At 43.0% G+C, this 12,794-nt stretch overlaps 1 protein-coding gene across 4 annotated transcripts in view; it reads right to left on the minus strand.

Annotated features, from left to right (window-relative positions):
- Window positions 1-12,794, minus strand: part of RIPOR2 (RHO family interacting cell polarization regulator 2) — a 216,588-nt gene that overhangs the window by 141,092 nt on the left and 62,702 nt on the right. The window lies entirely within an intron of this gene.

Raw genomic sequence — 12,794 nt, forward strand, 5'->3', positions numbered from 1 at the left:
ACAACAATAATAAGATAATTAAGGTATACATGTAACTGACTGAATGATTCTTTCTGGGAATAAAACATTCAGTGAGATACTTTCTTAGGGGGAATGGGAGTATTTTTCACATTTGAGCTACTGAAGTGAGTTACCCCAGGGGAAATCACAAACCAGATTTGCATGGAGTTTCATTGAGTCTCATCATCCTTATTAATATGGTATTAAGTTTACAAAATTACCTAACCCTAGCCCAAAATGTTTTGTTTAATACTGTGTTTTTGATTCCTGTATCAGACAGCTGGGATGCCACGTGTTGGGGCCCTGACAAGTTGGGAAATTATACATCTGATGATTATGAAATTGGGCTTGATTGATTTAATCACTGTAATCATTGGCATTGTGCAGATATGCAACCAGGAGGTTTTCATTCCAACAATTATGCACGATGAAGTCACATTGTGCAGGAGACTCATCTCTGTGTTTATTTCCGTCTAAATGGGAAGAAGGATGGAGAGCAAGGCATGACCCAGGGTACAGCACTGCCAGGTGAACCCACATTACGCAGCCAATAAGGTGAAGTAATGAGCTTAATGAAGTCACTGTGCTCTACCTGGCTCCCTATGGCCTTGGCCATGGCAAAGAATTTGTATCTAATTAAATATAGACTTATGCCATTATCCCTCAAAAATTATTAACAGGCAGAGTATCTGGCACATGGTAGGAGCTCCATAGATATCAGCTTTTCTCTCCATGACAACTCCTTCCAGGGGGCCTAGGGAGCTGTGGAAATGTGGAGCCACCCTAGATCGTCACCCTCCCTTGTAACTACCTATTACCCTAAATACCCTGGAAGTGGGCTGGAGGGGAGCAAGGGGTGCCTTCTTCCCTCCCGGCTCTACAGACTGATTCAACTTGCTGACCAAACAAGGGAGTGTCTCCTCATTGAAAAGTGGTCCATAGTTAGGGGAGTGAGTCAATCTTTGTTGAGGGCTTCGAAGAAAGCCAGCAGAGCCTAAGCCATTCTCATCATTATTGAATCTCAGAACGCCTGTTAGGGAAGAGTCATGCTGCAGCTTGGGAAATCGGCTCATTTTTACAGAGTTCTGGAGGTGCGAATTGGAAGGAGGCGGTGTGTGGGAGTGCAGGAAACAAGAAGAGAGAAGGATTTGGGGCAAATTTGGTCTAAGATGTTGTTCAAATGCAGAATAATAAAGGACAAAGACATATTGTCCGCTGCCGCCATGCACAGGATCACAGTATGGTAGAAGGAAGGAGGACTTTGGAGACCATCTGCTCCAACCTCTTCATTTTGCTGATGAGGGAAGCGTGGCTGAGATCACACAGCTGGTGAGAAGTCGAGTGGTTCCTCAACTCGGGTCTCCTGAGGCATCTTGTGCACATTTCCCAGGTGACTCACTGTGCTTTCAAATCCGTTTATAACATATAATTGGCCCCTCTTCTAACTGGCATAAAGCTCCCATTAGGGCAGAAGTTACTGGATGAATTAAAGAATGTCCTGGTTGTTTTCCCGTGAGACAATACGTGCTCTAATTTAATCCTCAAAATACCCCTGTCTGGCAGGTGTTTTCTTTTATGGATGAGGAGATTGAAGTTTAAGAGAAGTTACATGACTTAGAGATTCAGTGGCTGAGACTTGAATTGGAGCCCAGGTCCTCAGACCCCAGACCCTGGGCCACTCATCTCAGCTGCAAGACCCCAATCCTGCCATATGCAGTGAACTTTCGTACATTATACCTTGACCCCTCTGCATCAAAGGCGCACTCCAATTGCCTTCCATTTATCAAGGATTTGTATCCGTATATCAAGCAACAGCTCAAGGATTTTGAGCTATCGCTGCCACTGGGAGGGAAGGTGAAGCCTCTCTCACCTGAGGGAGCATCTTTGGAGTATTTTCAGTGTCTGCTCTTGATAGTGTTGCTGTTGAGTGGAAGCGCCATCTACATCTGGCCTCCAGCCATGGATTAGAACCTCAGTCTGTAACCAATCCTTGTGCTGTGCCTTCTACCATATCAGTCATTCTCAGCTGGGGCAACTGTGCTCCCCAAGGGACATGGGGCAGTATTTGGAGGCATTTTTCATGGTCAAAAATAGAGGGTGGGGAATGGGAGGTTGCTAGTGGCATCTAGCAGGTAGAGGGCAGAGATGCTGCTAAACAGTCTGCACTGAGGTGAGGCCAGTGAGGCACTTAGGGTGCACAATTTAAGGAAGCACTTATTCTCAGAGTCATGCGAATGCCAAATCTACACTTGCAGGTCCCTGAGAGAGAGTGCCTCCTTAAATTGTGCGCCCTAGATGCCCCACCTGCCTCACCCCAGTCTCTGGCCTTCTCTAAATGCACAGGACAGCCTCCAGCAACAAAGAATTATCTAGCCCAACACGTCAATAGTGCCCAGGTTAAGAAACCCTGCACTACATCATGTCAGTTGCCTGAACAATATTGAACTGGCCACGCCTTCCCGAGACTGTCCTTTCACTCCTGGCTGTTTCTGCAGGTGGCCAGTTTAATCAGCTCCTTTGCCTTCCCTTCTCTTTTCATTACCCTCAACCACTTTCCCATCATCAGACAAGTTGTATAAAGTGCTCTGAGAGAGCACTTAGGTGCTCTAGGTCAACGGTTCTCAAACGGTTCTTTAGCTTGCATCAGAATCACTTAGAAGGCTTGTTAAGCCACAGATATCTGGGCCCCACCCCAGTGTCCCTGATTCAGTAGGTCTGGGGTAGGGCTTGGAAATGTGCATTTTGCATATGCTCCCAGGTGATGCTGTCACTGCTGGTCCAGGGACCACACATTGAGAACCACTGTCTGGGTCCTCACTATTCAAAGAGCAGCCCACGGACCAGCAGTATCTGGTCACCTGAGAGAAATGCAGAATCTCAGGCCGACCCCGCTGAGCCACCGTGGGTGAGAATCAGAATGTGGCATTTAACCAGCTCCCCAGGGGATTCATGTGCACATTATCTTTTGAGGAGCTGGGCTCTGAATCAGTGGTTCTCCCTTCTGGTTGCATGTTAGAATAACCAGAGAAAGCTCTTTGACTTACTGAGTTGAAGAACTTTTATTCACTATTCTTCATGGGGAGGGCACTTTAATGAATCACTTGGTGGGACTCGTGAGACCCAAAATGCACCCTCAAATTGCCAAGGTGCCCACTTAGGCTGCCATCTAAGGTGGATAGGCCCTGGACCAGTGTGAGGATGGGTTCTGCTAACAAGGTTCGTCATGGTTGGTCCTGCCGCCCTCGCCAGCTTCACCTCCTTCCTCTCTCTCTCTTACTTGCTGAGCCAGGCATACAGCCACTGGCCTTGTCCACTTCTGTTCTTCCAACCTGCTGAGCTCACACCTCTCAGGACATTTACAGCTGATGCTCTCCTCTCCCAATCTTCACCTAGCTGGCTCCTCATTGATATTTCAGAGTCAGCTCAGATGTCACCTCCTGGAGACTTTCCCGGAGTCCCCTCCCACCAATCTGGGAGGGCTCCCTGTTTCACTCCTTCTGTCCCACTGCCCTGTCTTCTCTTCTTCAAAGCACTCTTCACTCTTACCATATGAAATTATCAAATGATTTGTGTTTAATCATCTGCCTCTTCCACCAAAGCAAGCAGGAAGTTTAAGTGACTATTCATGTCTCCACATAGGAGGTACTCAATAAATATTTGTTGGATAAACAAAATAAATTTGTTTGGGGGTGGTTTTAGGAGGCAGGGTTCAAATGCTTTTCTAAGAGAGGGAAGAGGACTTTGAAGTTCCTGGGTGGGAAGTTTGGGAAAGGGGAAGAAAGAGCTGAGGGGGCTGAACACTACATGGAAGTTGGTGGGAAAGAGGAGGGAGCAAAAGTCCTGTTGTCAGTGAGAGCAAAAGGGACCATGAAAGGCAGAGACAGCTAATTTGGATTTTTGTCTTGTGATGTATGTGTCAGAAACCCCTTCCTGCTTGTCTCTTACACAGTGTTCAGTAAAGTCCATATCACCCACTCATAATTTTGGGGGGCAGAGGATGACTTAGGGGAAATTCAAAGAGGTTCTGGACTCTGCATACAGGTTGGCACAGGGCTGAAAATAAAGGGACAGGTTTTAGGAAGCAAGAGGAAGAATGGAGAGGTCTGATAGCTAGGTTGCGTTTCAAGAACAAGCTTCAGTACTTTCTCCCATTCCAGGCACTGAGTTGGACCTTCCTGGGGAGGAGCCCAAGAATGGATTTCACTAAAAGTTATAGAGGTAATCTGTAGGGAAGCACAGGTCGATCAGTTTGCAGCCTTCAGGTCCACATGAGTACCATCCCAGTGTAGTGAGAGAGATCAGAAGAGAGACCGGTGAGCCACTGTGGGTGTTTAAAGAACTGAGGGGCCAGGCGAACGTGGAAATTCTGAAGTTGGGAAATATTATGCTGATTTTCAATAAGAGGCAAAAGAGGTAGATTTTAATTAAGTTTATGCTTTTGCTTTATACTGGTTAGGAGCTCACATTCTGCAGTCAGATGGCCTGGGTTTGAATTCCGGCATCATCATCAACTAGCTGTGTGATCTTGGGCAAGTTACTTAACTTCTCAAAGCTCCAGTTTCCCCACCTGAAAATAAGGATAATGATAGGATGCACCTCCTTGTGCTAGTATGAGAACTAGATGGGATAATCCATGTAAAGCCCCTAGAACAGGGCCTGGAACACGGTCAAGGCTAGCTAAGACATTATTGTTGTTGTTGTAGCTGTTGTCGGGCATTGTTGTTGTGGCAGTGGTTGTTGAACAAAATACTAGAATGGGCTACTAAAAGAATGATTCATAGAGATGTAGAAGAAAAAGAAAAGCCCACTAGCAAGGGTGGCGTTGACTATATTTAATAAGAGCCTCAGCACAGACTCCTTCCATTTAGAGTGAACACTGGCCGTAAGCAATGACATGGGTCACCAACAATAAGCCAGCCTGATGCCATTCCCTTATTTGCCCTTATTTAGATCAAAGAGCTCAATGGGACTGTATCTGGATTCAGCAAGTCACTGACAAGCATTTTTAGGGTATCGCGATGGAGGCAAATGTGCTGGACATAGGAATGATTGAGCTAGTTATGACTAACCAGCTGAATGCCTGCCTGGCAGGAGTTTTCTAGTAGCCTGCTGTGGCTCTCTACTATCATTGGCCCTTTCAAAATTTTAATCAATAGAATGGTTGTTTTGCAAGCTTTTGTTTGTTTGTTTGTTTTTTAGGAAGATTAGCCCTGAGCTAACATCTGCTGCGAATCCTCCTCTTTTTGCTGAGGAAGACTGGCCCTGAGCTAACATCCGTGCCCACCCCCTCCACTTTTTTTATATGTGGGATGCCTACCACAGCATGGCCCACCAGACGGTGCCATGTCCATACCCGGGATCCGAACCGGCAAACCCCAGGCCGCTGAAGCGGAACGTGGGAACCTAACTGCCATGCCACCCAGCCGGCCCCCCACAAGTTTATTTTCGGCAGCATTACTTTTCTTCCTATGCATTGTTAAGAGAAAGCCCAGTATATAAAATGGACAAAAGCAGAGCTGCTCTGATGGAAGGGTCAAATGACCTTGGGGAGGGTCCCCTTCATCTCCTGAAGCAGCTATGGCACTTGTCGGGCTCTGTGATTTGAAAACTTCTGAGCTAGATGGAACCATGGAGGCCACACTTGCCAGATTTGCAAATCAAAATGCTAGAAGGCAGTGACCCGGCTGGCTGAGAGCAGTGGGCTCCAAAGCTGTAGGAGGCAGTGCGGTCAATTGCCTAAGAGCTTGGCCTTTAAAGTCAGCAAATGTGGGTGTGACTTTGAGCAGGTTAATTAACTGTGCCAAGCCTCAAATTCTTTAACGATAAAATGAGGATAGTAATTGGACCTACCTCCTAGAGTATTTGTGAGGTTCAAAAGGGAATTATAAAGGATATAGAACTTTTGACATATTATTATTAAATTATTATCATTCATGATCTTTACTTCATGGAACCAAATTCAGCAAGATGACGTTTAACCGGGTAAAGATAAAATTCTATATTTGACTCCTCCAGAGATATGCAAAAACGCAGAGACGCAGCTCATTAGCAGCTCATGTAGCAAAAAAAAATGTGGGCATTTTAGTTGATAATGAAACTCAGTGTAAAAGTCAACCACATGACAGCCATGGCAATAACAAAAAAGCACTAATGCAATCTTAAAGTACATAATTTGGAAAATGTCCATCTTACTTGTTCCTTGTCAATTCACCTTTCTCATCCTGAGAATCACACTCTCACAGAGAAATAAGAGTATTGGACCAGAGAGGATTGGTAAGGCCCTAAACAGGAATCACAATGATTGAAGGACAGTTGGAGGAATTACGATACTTACCTTGAAGAAGAGAATCTCAGAGGAGGGTGATAGGAGAGAGGTTTCCAGATGTGTGGGTGCGCCTCAGGGGTTCAATAACGGCTCAAAGAGTGAACTACATTGGGGAAGCTTCAGGGGTAGGTGTAAGCTCAGTGTAAAAAAGAACTCTCCAGGAATGAAGTCCTTTGTCCAGCAATAGAATGAGCTTACTCGGGGGGTAATAAATTGCCTGGCATTGGATGTGTGCATAATTTGGCAGGGTATATTACAGAAGGAGCTGGTGGATGGTTAGACTGGATAATTTTTAAAAGCCCTTTCAAACTGGAAAACTCTATGTTTTACTAATTATGAAATGCTTAGTAATGACTTTACTTTATGGGTGGGACAGGGATGGGATCTTTTTATAGAAAATATCTGTTAATTTGAATCCTGGCCCCGTACCCATGCTGGAAATGGGCTTGCTCAACTGCTAAGGGACATAGGCACATTTCAGCTCGTTTGACTATCTTAGGCACAAATTTGGGAATAAGTAATGGAAAGAGAAGAAGGAAGGAAAGTAGGAAGGAAGGGAGGGAGGGAGGGAGAGAGGAAGGGATAAAAAGAGAGAGGGAAGCATCTGTCAAAATATATTCATTTGATCTGAATAGACATTTCTTCAAATAAGATATTTAAATAGCCAATTAGCACATGAAAAGACGCTCAACATCATTATTCATCGGGAAAATGGAAATCAAAACTACAATGAGAGATACCACTTCACACCCATTAGGATGGCTCTATCAGAAAGAGAGAAAATAAGTGTTGAGTAGGATGTGGAGAAGTTGGCACCCGCATACATTGCTGGTAGGAACGTAAAACGGTGCAGCAGCTTTGGAAAACAGTTTGGCTGTTCCTCAAAAGTTAAAAGCTACCTTGTGACCCAGCAATTCTATTTCTAGGTATATACTCAAGAGAAAAAAACCATATGTCCACACAAACACTTGTGCACAAATGTGCAAAGTAGCATTATGCATAATAGCCAAAAAATGGAACCGACTCAAATGTCCATCACTTGATGAATGGACAAACAAAATGCGGTATAGTCACACAGTGCAAGATTATTCTACAATAGAAAGGAATGAAGCACTGATATATGCTACAGCACGGATGAGCCGTCAAAGCATTATGCTAAGCGAAGGACACCAGTCACAAAAGACTACATTTTGCGTGATCCTTTTGACATGAAATGTCCAGAATCAGCCAATCTATAGAGACAGAAAGTAGATTAGTAGTTGCCAGGAGTTGGGAAGAAAAGAGAAATAGGTAGTGACTGCTAAGGGGTACGGGCTTTCTTTGGCAGGGGATGAAAATATTCTAAAATTGATTATGGTGATGGTTGTACAACTCTGAATATGCTAAAACCCATTAAATTGTATTGGATTATACACTTCAAGTTGGTGAATTGTATGGTATGTGAATTATATCCCAATAAAACTGTTATGTATAATATTGAGCTATAATAAATATATAATACAGCTTTATTGACATATAATTAATAATATACATATTCATTTGGAAATTCTACCAAACTACTAACTTTGAACTGTAATAGTCCCACTAAACATAAAGAATTTAGAAATATTTTCAGCAAGGGTTACAGAGAATGGGAAATATCCTTCAATAAAGAACTCTTCAAAATAAAATAAATACAAATAAAAAGAAAAAGATGAACAGCACAGTAAGACACTGGGCAAGGGACACAACATGTAAGAGAAGCACAGGTGAACAGTAAACTCAGAGAGCATCCAGCACAGTCACCACTAAGGAAAGGCTAGCGGAGGGGTTAATTGGTCCAGTCTTTTTGGAGGGCTTATTGGCAAGATGCTAAAAGAATCTCAAAATATTCATCCCTTTGATAATTTTACATCTAGAATAAAAGGGAACAAAGAATACATGCGAACATACCACTAGGACATTATTTATAACGGCAAAAAAAATTGCTGACAACCAAATGTATGACAATAAGGAAATAGTTACATACATTGTGGTACGTTCATATGTTGAACTATTGTGCAACCATTTAAATTCTGGTTTTGAAGAAGACGAAATTATGATAGAAAATGCTCACAACGTTAAGATAGAAAAAACTCACTGCATATATAGTATGATACCAATTTTGTGGGAAATAAGCCATACATATAGAAAAAATACACCAAAACGTGGTAGGATTTCCAATGTTTTCTATTTTTTGCTTGGAATTTCCCTGAACACCCTGGAAGGTCTACAATAAACATATATTCTTTTATGTATTGCTTTTTAAAAAGATTTTATGTTTCCTTTTTCTACCCAAAGCCCCTGGGTACATAGTTGTACATTTTAGTTATGGATCCTTCTAGTTGTGGCATGTGGGATGCCGCCTCAGCATGGCTTGATGAGCCGTGCCATGTCCACGCCCAGAATCCGAACCAGCAAAACCCTGGGCCACCTAAGTGGAGTGCATGAACTTAACCACTCGGCCACAGGGCCGGCCCCTTGTATTGCTTTTTTAATCATAATAAAGATAAACGTTTACATTAAAACAAAGAAATTTGGAACGTGAGGTAAACCACTAATCCTTAAGAACAAGGTCTATCTAGAACATTAGAGAAAATTGAGACCAAAGATTTATCTCAAAAATAAAGCATAGTAGTTTCACACTGTATTGTTCAAATATAAGAAAACAGGGGAATCATATATAACAAATACCTTCTAGTTTTAATAAAAATCTCAATGATAGAAGGAAATAGTGAGGTTCAGCCACTGACCCATCAGTGGTGGGAGAGTAGCTACTGCTTCTGTTGAAAGGTTACCCTGATTTTTTGGTGGCTTCTAGAAACATCTTGTCTTGGAAAGCCTAATTTTTCAGGGTGTAAATGTTTTGAGAGCTAAAGTCATCAGAATCTCAAAAAAAGTTAGAAGCGTTCATTCAGCTGCATACAAAGCTTCTCTCCCCATCCCCGTTTATAATCTAAAGCTGTATAATCAACAGTAGATTTTGGGTAACCAGCCTGAATGTCAATCAACACTCCACAGACATATGGATACCATAAGGTCAGTCGGAGCTGCCTGTTTACTTGGAAATGAACCCATGACTGTGAGAATTGAAGCTTTCCTGCAACTGTCAGAGTGAGTTTTGATAGCTCATTAGAATAAGTAACAGAGCCCTTTGAAGCGAAAAATGCTTTCAAAACAACTCTATTACCCAAATACAAATCTGGTGTGAAGGAGTCTTTTCCTTTCTGTATGTGCTCTGTTTTCCAGGTCAGCTTCTTGTAGTTTCAGAATTATTTTTGTCAAGCTGAAAGTCACCACCTGTATGGTTTTAGGCACATCCCTTAACTTCTCTGAGCCTGAATTTCCTCATTTTCAACATGAGGTTGCTTTCAAATTTGAAATTTTATAATTCACTGCAACCACCACCTTTATTCAAATACACATACACCTCACATGAATACATCCATATATAATATTTTAAGTGACTAGTTTTGAATCAGCCTCATTTATACCAAAGATCTTCTCTGAAGATAAATGCCAATTGGCTAAACCACATAGCCATGAAAAAAACGGCCTCCCCAACCTCCAACTATCTTCTCGTACCAGATAGAACAGTATCTGTAATTCCACCTTCAGAGCTTTATTATTTGGGAGTAAGTTTGGTCCATTTTTTGTCACTGATGCTGCACGGTGAATGAAGGCTAGGAGCACGTGCTCCAGGTTTGAATCCTAAATTCCGTTTAGTTGTGTGGACCTGGGCAGACTATTGAATTACTCTATCCCTCAGTGTTCTCATTCATAAAATTGGATTAATATTAGTACCTTTCTCATAGGTTGTTACAAGAATTAAATAGGACAACGCATGTAAATTCTCCATCATTGTTCATCATTCTTTCTTCTGGCGGGGGAATTTCAGAGCAATGTGAATGTCTCAGGGCAAGATGTGAAAAGGCCCAGGATGGAAATGGTGATGGGGTGAAGCTGACATAAACCTCACCTTCTGGATACATTCACTTGGGCCTCAAGTGTGCCCTACTGAGATTTATATATTTTTAGATAAAGGTTTAATACGATTTTCTTTACTTAATGAACTGGTTCCTTCCCATCCCCAGCTCCCTTCTGTGATTGAGCTCTCAATATTTTCTATTGTTCCTTATGGAATAGTTAAAACAATGAGCTTAACTTTCCTCTTTCAGCTGTCGTGCGTCTTATTTATGGGTTGCACATATCCTCCGTCTCTCCCACTCCCATTGGCTCTATACCCGGGTGAACCAAGGATCACAGAAGGAACCTGCAATGGTGGGTAATTATTTGCAAAGATGTAGATTTTTTCCCCCCTGGTTTCTTAGCCCTAACACATTCTTTTTCTCGTTTTTAAGTCACACTATACATCTACTGTCCTATGGGAGGGACCATGCCCTCTTCCAAGTCATCCTCAAGCCGCATTAGCAAGTCCACACCCCCAGGCAGAAATGTGTTTTCTGCAAACTGGACACAGGAGCTTCCCATTTTGAAAAGATTCCGATGAGATTAATGTGAATGGGATCTTGTTCTTCGTTCTCTAACCAACTATCTGGTGTTAAAAAACCCCACAAAACTTGTAGGTTGATGGGAAGCCTGCAGTTCTGTTTTGCTGGAGGAGAGAAGGGCCAGTTCTCAAGACTTCCTCCACACCCTGATGGGCCCCAGGTCCATCTGTCATCCATATGACTAGTTTTAATTTGGAAAATGACAAGTCTAGTTTGAGGGTTGGAAGCAAATTGGTAGTATAGCATGGTGATTAAAGACACAGGTTTTAAAACTGACAGATCTGGGTTCAAATTTCCATTTAGCTACTCATTAGCTTTGTGAGTTACCAGTCTCATAGCTACACTTTCCTCCACTGCATAGTGGGAATAGAAATACATCTCTGATAGAAATTAAAAGAGAAATTAAATGAATTTATGTGTCTGGCACATAGTAGGAACTCCATAAATGGTAGTAACATTTTTATTGCTGCTGCTTGGCTAGTGACCATGTTTTTTTTTTTTTTTTTTTTTAAAGATTTTATTTTTTTCCTTTTTCTCCCCAAAGCCCCCTGGTACATCGTTGTATATTCTTTGTTGTGGGTCCTTCTAGTTGTGGCATGTGGGACGCTGCCTCAGCATGGTTTGATGAGCAGTGCCACGTCCGCGCCCAGGATTCGAACCAACGAAACACTGGGCCGCCTGCAGCGGAGCACGTGAACTTAACCACTCGGCCACGGGGCCAGCCCCAAGTGACCATGTTTTTGACCACCAAATACAGCACTGGAGGAAGGAGAGCCTATGGACAGGAGTAGTCTATGGGAAATTGTATCCCCACGTTAAATTCCTCCGCTGAGACACATCGGAAAATCCCATCCTCGATAGGCTCCTGGGTCTTGAATATTTAACACAATCCAAATCTTCTCTTTGCTATTCCACAGTCTCAGCATTGTTGATCCTAGAGCTACTGAGAAGCTGCTGAGAATCTCAATAGACACCATGAATTACTTTGAATTACTCTCTCATCAGCTCTGCCCAGATTCAGAAATTTACAAAGCAAAGAAAGTGCTTCTGAATTTACCTACTGGAGCAATACGAGTTGAGCCTATTACAGTGAGAATTACAGTGGGAACGCTTCCTCGGACGGCTACATACCTTTAGTGTCACCAAGAGCGAGCCAAAGCAGGACATATGGTCATCTTAAATGTGACCCAACAGCATAATGTTTTACAAATATATGCACTTTTATATAAGTGGATTTTAAAAAAATAGAACTGTGTTCTTCCCCCTTATGAACATAAGATCATGGCTAAGCTGTGGTTTTTTCTTCCTTTCCCTCGTGGCTTATAGCCACAGATGCAGCTCTGGTTTATAAATTAGGGAAGCAGTTGGCCCCTCACACCTGTAAGGTAAAGGGTGAACCAGAAGTTGTGGGTACACATAGCTCTATACCTCTCCACGTGCACAGGAGCACCTGTCCATCCACAGGGGCAGGCGGGATAAAGGCAAGGAGTCATGAGGGGCTAGGGACACTGACGCCTCGCTCCCTTCCTTCAGCCCATCTCCCTGCCCGCTCTGGGGAAGTAAGTGAGGTAGGTCAGGATCAGAGCAGAGAAGCAGAGTGACGCTGGACAGAGAGGAGTGGGGGACGAGGCACCCATCCTTTCTCTGGTCCTCTGAATGAGCACATTCATTCATCGTCCCAGGCTTCTCTCTCAAATTCCTCTGCCTTGCTTCTCTGTGGGATAACTTTCTCCACCTCTGTATGAGATACAAAAACAGGGCTGGGTCTCAAATAGTTGAAATTCTTTTCTATTTTGCCACTGCATTTGTTCTCCTCCATTTGAACAAAAGGGTGTAGAGTTTGGATGAAAACCAACAGGGTTAGAAAGAATTTTATCTTTGGATAAGGCTTTCAGTGGCTGCTTTCTGTGTCCTGAGAGCTGGAGAGTTGCCCCGTGGTT

This window comes from Equus przewalskii, chromosome 19 (genome assembly GCF_037783145.1).
Source record: "Equus przewalskii isolate Varuska chromosome 19, EquPr2, whole genome shotgun sequence".
In the NCBI taxonomy this organism is placed as follows: Eukaryota; Metazoa; Chordata; class Mammalia; order Perissodactyla; family Equidae; genus Equus; species Equus przewalskii.